At 39.8% G+C, this 8669-nt stretch overlaps 1 non-coding gene across 1 annotated transcript; it reads left to right on the top strand.

Annotated features, from left to right (window-relative positions):
• The first annotated feature begins 7925 nt into the window (after window positions 1-7925).
• Window positions 7926-8032, top strand: LOC148874060 (small nucleolar RNA R71). Its single transcript, XR_016106118.1, has one exon. It is a non-coding gene; the product is annotated as a small nucleolar RNA R71 (small nucleolar RNA).
• Window positions 8033-8669: the final 637 nt, after the last annotated feature.

Here is an 8669-nt window from a genome sequence, read left to right as displayed (position 1 = left end):
TTTCATGCTAATTGCTGTACTGTAGCAGCCCTGTTACAGTTTTGAATGCTAGTGGAATGCACTGCTGCTTTTATTGAATATGTGAGGCATCTCAATTATTCAATCCAAACACACATCCTCAGCAAATTTAGATTGGGTACAAGTGGGTAAAGCCAAGAATTCAGTCCACCCAGAATTCATAGTATGCTCTGTATCAGTTCAGTCCTCACATAATATCAACTGCATTTCAGATTTGAATTTCTCTCATTCCTTGCTATCCATTCACCCTTGAGGCAGGTTGGATGTATCAAAGGGTGGATTGGGGTAGTGATGGCACCCAATTCACCTCAAACTTGCATCGGTTCAGATCTGAGTTCAGAGGAATTCAGATCTGAACTGAGCAGATCTGTAACAGCAGAATTCAGATCTGAACTCAAGTCTGAGTTTGGATCTGAATTCTCAATTGCCTTACCTTCAGTTATTGCTACCAAATTGTTTTTGGGGAATATCAGAAGTGCCCTAGGGTGAATTGGGGTGGTGATGACACCCAATTCCCCTCAAAATTTCATCAGTTCAGGTCTGAGTTCAGAGGAACTCAGATCAGAACTGTTGCAGATTTGCAATAGCAGAATTCAGATCTGAATTCAAATCTGAATTCTGATCCGATTGCTACCAAATTGTTTTCGGAGAATAGCAGAAGTGCCCTAGGGTGAATTGGGGTGGTGATGACACCCAATTCCCCTAAAAATTTCATCAGTTCAGGTCTGAGTTCAGAGGAACTCAGATCTGAACTGTTGCAGATCTGCAATAGCAGAATTCAGATCTGAATTCAAATCTGAATTCTGATCCGAATTCTCAATTGCTCCTCTTGTTGTTCAAAAGATCTCCCCTTTTTTTTTCATTTGTTTTTTTCTTTTTGTAATGAAAGAAAGAAAAAAAATAAAGTCTAAAACACAAGCAACTCTTTTCGGCTGAGTGCTATAGATCTGAAATCTGCTGATCTGAGTGCCGAATGCAACTCAGATCTGCAACACTCATGTTTATGTGAATTTTTTTCTTTTTTTTTTCTTTTTGAAGGGAACAACACCAAGATTGAATAGAAATCAAATATGCCTTTATTAAAATGAAACTGAAACCAAAAAAAGAAAGTAATCTACTCAAGAAAGAAGAAACATAACTACAGTAGTACAGCAGTTGCAGTCCAAGCTGAAATGAAAAAGTTAGCAAATTAACCCAACTATGAATGCAATGCTGAATGAGATCAGATTAAGAATGCTCAATGTTTCATAATATTGCTTCTATAAATCCCCAGCAACGGCGCCAAAAACTTGATGTGTGGCTCATTGTGACACTAGCAAGTGCACTAGCCGTTCAAGTAATAAAGTAGTGAGTGAAGTATCGTTCCCACGAGGATTTAGGAAACAATTACTAATACTAAATTGATCACTTCTTATCTGATCAACAAATAAATCAAAACTCTAATGAAAGCTAAGAAATCCTAAATTAAAATCTATCTAAATCATTGGCCCAATTGCCTTCAAATCAGGTTAGAAGAGTAAGCAGTAAATGTCAATCTCAGAATTCAGCAATCTATCAATTTGGATCATTCGAATAAATCATGATTGAGCCTTGGTTTGGTGAAACCCCAAGGTCATGAACAGCCTCTCTCAAGCGCATGTTTATCCTATGCATGAGTGACGGTTCTTCTATCTCTAGCAAGAATCTAATCCTCATGCATGCGTTTCTTCAAACACTTCTAAGGCATCAATTTAAATTTGAATTGATCACCAACTGAATTGTGCAATTTATCTCTAACCTTGCACTCAATTCAGTTCTTGAATAGTAGATCTGAATTCCTAGAATCTCTCTCAAGCACTCTAGGAATTCCAAGATGTAGATTAATTCGCCGAATCTGAAAATTGCAGATCTGAATTCTCTTTCAAGCAATTCAGATCTTGCAATCTCAGATCTGAGAATTCAGATCTGAGTTTTGAAGGTTAGTTGGCTGAATTAATCTACAATAACACCCTTATTCAAGAAACTTCAAGTACAATTCATGACCATTTGAATGAACCAAAAAGAATTAGATTGCTGAACTGAAATTTTACAAGCTGAAATACATCAAGGAAGAATGGAAAAAAAGGAGAAAGAAGAAAGAAAATATAACAAAGAAACTGAATTCGAATCAAAAGAGAATGAAACTATAATTGATTTATTACAAAAGATCTTTGAATCACAAACCCTCAATTCGAACTCACCTTCTTCTTCTAGCTTGCTTGTCTTGAACTTCCTTCAGCCCTTCTTCTTCTTCTTCCTTGCGCCTAGCCTTCTTCTCTTCTCTTCTCTCAAGGTGGCCGAACCTCTAAGAGTGGGAGAGCCTTCCTCTCAAGCAATTGAACAACTTTCTCCCCTCCTAGAGGCCTCCTTATATAGTTTTTCAAGGGGGCTCTTGCCCCTTCTTGAAGCCTCTAGAATGGGGTGTATTACACCCCTCATGAACCTTCTAGAGTGCTCCCTCCTTCTCTTCAAGAAACTCCTAGAAGTTGCCGCCCCTAGCTCCCTTTGGGCTACAACTTAGCTTGCTTTTGAGCTCATGTGGGCTACACTCTAGGCTGTTATTTGGGCTAAAAATGGGCTGGGCCAAAATTTCCTTCTTGCTAGGCTTCTTCCCTTGGATTTTCCAAAGAGTTTCACTTGCTCTTCTTGGGCCGAATGAAATTCTCTTGCTCTTATGGCTGGGCCGGGCTGAACTTGATAAATTTTTGGGTTTTCTTTTCTTGCTTTTAACTTCTTTTTGTTGATTTGGCTCCCCCTGAAATCTTTCTTGCAATCAAGCTAAAATAGGGCAAAATTTAATTAAACCATCATAAAATTTCATGCAAAAACCTCATAAAATATAGATAAATTGTAGGTTCATCAAAGTACATCAGTCTCCCTCAACTCATTGAATTCCTTCTTAAAAAAAATCATCAAATAAATAGCAATGAACTTGAGGGGTTCCAGTCTTTTTTGGTTATGTCATTGCCTGTATATGTGTGTTTGGGGTGAATGAGGTGCATGGTTTCAACCCCCATACCCTATCCTCAGGCTCACTCCCCCACACTTAAGATGAACATTGTCCTCAATGTTCGTAGTGTTAGGGGATCAAATTTGCTAGAGCAAACTGAAGAAAAGAAAATGATGAACTGAGTCCTTAAAGAATTGGAATTTTGAGAAAAAGATCTTTATTTTACTAACTAATATTCTAAAAATGACAAAAAGATTCCTTAACCTGTTCATGAGCAAGCATAAAAGATTATTGGTTATCAAGATAAACAGTGGATGGAGGGGGTACAGTACTGCCCATTAAATATGGTTTTAGGCGCTGACCATTTACTTTAAACGTGCCCTGAACCGTGTGGGTGAGTTCTATAGCCCCATGGGGAAAAACCTGTGAAATGGTAAAGGGTCCAGACCACCTGGATCTCAGCTTACCTGGAAACAAGCGGATACGGGAATTATATAACAATACCTGTTGGCCTACATAAAAGTCCCGTCTCAGCAAGTTCTTATCATGCCAGTTTTTTATTCTTTCGTTATAAACTTTGGCATTCTCATAGGTGGTAAGTCTGAATTCATCCAATTCATTCAATTGCAACCGCCTTTTAGCCCCTGTGGCCTGAATGTCAAAATTTAAGAATTTAAGAGCCCAATAGGCCTTGTGTTCCAATTCAACTGGTAAATGGCATGCTTTACCAAAGACCAATCTGTAGGGGGACATGCCAATGGGTGTCTTAAATGCAGTTCTGTATGCCCATAATGCATCATCTAATTTGATGGACCAATCTTTTCTAGTGGATGCTATGGTCTTTTCCAGAATTCTTTTGAGTTCCCTGTTAGCCAACTCCACTTGGCCACTGGTTTGAGGGTGATAAGGGGTAGCTAATTTATGTGTAATTCCATATTTCTGCATTAACCTCTCAAATTGGCTATTGCAGAAGTGAGTTCCCCTATCACTAATTATAGCTCGCGGAGTGCCAAATCGGGAGAATAGCTTCTTTAGGAAGTGTACCACCCTTCTTGAGTCATTTGTGGGTAAAGCCATGGCTTCTACCCATTTGGATACATAGTCAACTGCAACGAGGATGTACTTATTCCCAAAAGAATTCGGAAAAGGTCCCATGAAATCTATACCCCAAACATCAAAGATTTCACAGATTAAAATATTGGAAAGGGGCATTTCATTCCATCAGGAAATGTTTCCCGATCTTTGGCATTTGTCACATGTGGACACATACCGATGGGCATCTTTGAAAAGTGTGGGCCAATAAAAACCTGATTGCAAAACCTTGGCTGCAGTGCGACTAGCTCCAAAATGACCTCCTGCTTCTTTATCATGGCAAAATTGGAGTACCGACACCATCTCCTCCTCGGGGACACATCTCCTTATGATCTGATCTGCACACAATTTATACAAAAAGGGTTCCTCCCACAGATAGTATTTTACATCAGAAAAGAATTTCTTTTTCTGTTGATATGAAAGGTTAGGAGGAAGGACTTGTGCAGCTAGATAATTAGCAAAATCATCATACCAAGGATATGAGTATTTCTGTATTGAGTACAAATGCTCATCCGGAAATTCTTCTCGAATGTTGCTGGTTATCTCCTCTTTTGAGCTTACCGTGTCCAACCGGGAGAGATGGTCAGCTGCCAGGTTTGCAGCACCCTTCAGGTCTCTAATCTCAATGTCAAACTCTTGCAATAAAAGGATCCACCTGATCAGTCTTGGTTTTGAGTTTTGCTTGGTAAGCAAGTGCCTTAATGCCGAGTGATCTGTGTGGACAACAACCTTGGATAATATCAGATATGAACGAAACTTATCAAGTGCAAATATTACTGCTAGCAGCTCCTTTTCTGTGGTGGTGTAATTAAGTTGGGGTCCAGTCAAGGTTCTGCTAGCATAGTAAATTGGCTGAAAATGTTTGTTCATTCTTTGTCCTAAAACAACTCCTATAGCAAAATCACTTGCATCACACATTAATTCAAATGGGAGGGTCCAATCTGGTGCTACCATGATAGGTGCATGGATCAATTTGTCTTTCAAGATGTTGAAAGCATGAAGGCATTCAGTTGAAAATTCAAAAGGCACTTCTTTCTGAAGCAAGGTAGATAATGGCTTGGAAATTTTTGAGAAATCTTTAATAAACCTTCTATAGAATCCGACATGTCCTAAGAAACTTCTCAAAGAACGAACAGATGTTGGGGTTGGCAATTTTTCAATTGCCTCCACCTTGGCCTTGTCGACTTCTATACCTCTTTGAGAGATCTTGTGTCCAATCACTATGCCTTCTTGCACCATAAAATGACATTTCTCCCAATTCAACACAAGATGTGTTTCTTTACATCTAGTAAGCACCTGTTCCAGATTATTCAAATATGCATCAAACGAAGAGCCAAAAACTGAAAAATCATCCATGAAGATCTCAATAAATTTTTCAACCATATCAGAAAATATAGACATCATACATCGCTGAAAGGTTGCTGGGGCATTGCATAACCCAAAGGGCATCCTTCGGTATGCAAAGGTTCCATATGGGCAAGTAAAAGTGGTCTTTTCTTGATCTTCTGGTGCAATTGGTATCTGGTTATACCCTGAATATCCATCCAAGAAACAATAATACTCATGCCCGGCTAGCCTCTCCAACATTTGATCCATAAATGGGAGAGGGAAATGGTCCTTCCGGGTGGCTTCATTTAATTTTCTATAGTCAATACACACACGCCATCCGGTAACGGTTCTAGTAGGGATGAGTTCATTTTTCTCATTTGGAACAACAGTCGTACCCCCTTTTTTGGGCACAACTTGCACAGGGCTTACCCAAGAACTATCAGAAATAGGATAAATGATCCCAGCATCTAACAACTTAATTATTTCAGCCTTTACCACTTCTTTCATGTTGGGGTTCAGGCGCCTTTGGGGTTGAACGGAAGGCTTGCTGTCCTCTTCCATCAAAATTCTGTGAGTGCAGATTGATGGATTAATGCCTTTGATATCTTCTACCTTCCAAGCTATAGCATTTTTGTGTTCCCGCAGCACTCTTAATAATTTTTCTCTTTGTAAGGGATTCAGCGCTGCGGAAATTATCACGGGGAGATCTGATGGTTCCTCAAGGAAAGCATACTCTAAATGGGATGGTAATTGCTTCAGTTCAAGGGTGGGGGGTTCTTGGGGTGATGGCTTACCTGATGGTCCAGGCAATTTGCCTAAGTTCTCTAATTTAAGAAACCCCTTTCCCTTGAATTGAGGCTTATCGTTCAGGTATGCTATCATGAGGTTTATTTTTTCATTTTCTGCTTCTTCAAGTTCTCCCTGCTGGAGGCAGAGTTCAAGAGGATCAGTTATTCTACTTACCTGGAAGCATTCATCAATTATCAATTCAATGGCATCAATCATAAAACAAGAATCATCACTAGAGGGTGCATGTTTCATAGCATTAGACATTTTAAAAATTATCTCCTCATCTTGTATCCTAAGGCTGAGTTGTCCTTGTTGGACATCAATCATTGCTTTCTCGGTAGCCAGGAAAGGTCTCCCTAGGATAAACAGAACCTCCACATCTTCTTGCATGTCTAACACAACGAAATCAACTGTAAAAATGAATTTGTCAACTTTAACTAACACATCTTCTATGATCCCCCTAGGATGTCTAATGGATCTATCAGCCAATTGTAATGCCACTCTAGTGGGTTGGGGTTCATTCAACCTCAATTTCTTGAAGATAGAATATGGCATTAAATTGATGCTAGCTCCCAGGTCACATAAAGCTTTTTCAATTTTTAAACTTCCAATGGTACAAGGAATAGTGAAACTCCCTGGATTTTTGAGTTTTTGAGGCAGCTTGTTCAGAAGGATAGCAGAACATTCCTCATTTAATGCAACTGTAGCCACATCTCCCAGTTTCCTTTTGTTTGCCAATAATTCCTTCAAAAACCTTGCATAGTGTGGCATCTGGGCTAAAGCATCAGCAAAAGGAATATTAATATGTAAACTTTTAAATATTTCAAGAAACTTACCAAATTCCTTCTCCAATTTTTGTTGCTTCAGCCTGTTAGGGAATGGAACTTGCGGTTGTTGGTGCATCCCTTGTTGTGCTTCTGGTTGTTCCGTCTTCTGTTGTCTGGTCCCAAGGCTTGTTTCTGCCTTGGGTTCAGCCCAATTCTTCTTTTCTACCTCAGGCAACTCTTTTCCACTTCTTAAGGTAATAGCTTGCACCTGCTCTCGTGGATTCACTTTAGTGTTGCTTGGAAGAGTTCCCGGCAGTCTGGAAGAGATTAATTGCGCCAATTGCCCCACTTGGTTTTCCAGGTTTTTGATTGAGGCTTCCTGGTTCTGGAACCTAGTTTCTGCACCTGCTATAAATTTTGTCATCAGTTCCTCCAAATTGGATTTTGGTTCAGGCTGATGATAAGTCTGGTGGAATGGCTTGGAAATATGCTGATTTGGCCAGGACTGGTTTGAATGTCCCCTCCATCCTGGATGAAAAGTATGGTGACTCTGGTAACCCTGCTGTCTTGACGAATTGCTGACATAGTCAACTTGTTCAGTAGATGGTCTGAACTGATTGCCAACTTGGTAGTCTGTACTGATGTGGCCTCCCCCACACAATTCACAATTAAGAGGCTGCACATGCATGGCAGCTATTTGCATTTCATCTATTTTTTTACTGAGTGCTCCTATCTGTGCAGATAGTGCTGTATAAGTGTCAACATTATGCAAGCCTTGCTGCTTCCTAGTTTGAGTTCTTTCCGAATGCCATTGACAGTTGTTGGCTGCCATTTCCTCAATAAGTGCATGGGCAACCTCAAGAGTTTTATTATTTATGGATCCTCCGGCTGCAGCATCTAATATGGTCTTATTTGAGTCAGTAAGACCATTATAGAAAGTCTGCACTTGCAGCCAAATGGGGAGGCCATGGTGAGGAACTCTCCTTAACAGCTCCTTGTATCGTTCCCATGACTCATATAAAGATTCCCCCTCTTGCTGGAAAAAAGTAGTGATGTCATTCCTCATTTTAGCAGTTTTAGAAGGGGGAAAATATTTAGAGAGAAAACGGCTGGCCATTTCGTCCCATGTAGCTATAGATCCTGCCGGTAATGAGTTCAACCAAGCTTTGGCTTTATCCTTCAAAGAAAATGGGAATAACCTCAGCCGGATGGCATCATCACTTACCCCATTATGTTTGAAGGTGTCACAGATTTCCAAGAAGTTAGCAATATGGGCATTCGGATCCTCATGGGCCATACCACAAAACTGAACCGTATTTTGTATCATTTGGATTATGGCCGGTTTAATTTCTAAGTTATTGGCAGCAATAGTTGGTCTGATAATGCTGGAGACAGTCCCGGTGAGGGTGGGTTTGGCATAATCCATCATAGTTCTTTGTTCAGCCATTTCTTGTGCTTCTTGTCTGACTTGCTTAGCAGCTCTCAAACGGACACGGAGAGTCCGTTCAATCTCCGGGTCATAAAGGATCTCTTCCAGTTCAGGTCTGCTTGTCATAAACTGTTAAAGTCAAAGCAATAAAAATGCCAATATTCACAAAAGAAAATAAATAACTAATCCTATCACACTGAAAATGTAAAGTGAATTATTGGAATACAAAACCTACATCCTATCATGAATAAATGAAGCCGATTATACTAAAAGTAGA

The sequence above is a fragment of the Nelumbo lutea genome, chromosome 1, assembly GCF_056320005.1.
Source record: "Nelumbo lutea isolate HS-2025 chromosome 1, American lotus-T2T, whole genome shotgun sequence".
Taxonomy (NCBI): Eukaryota; Viridiplantae; Streptophyta; class Magnoliopsida; order Proteales; family Nelumbonaceae; genus Nelumbo; species Nelumbo lutea.
This window is presented reverse-complemented; position numbering and strand designations above follow the sequence as displayed.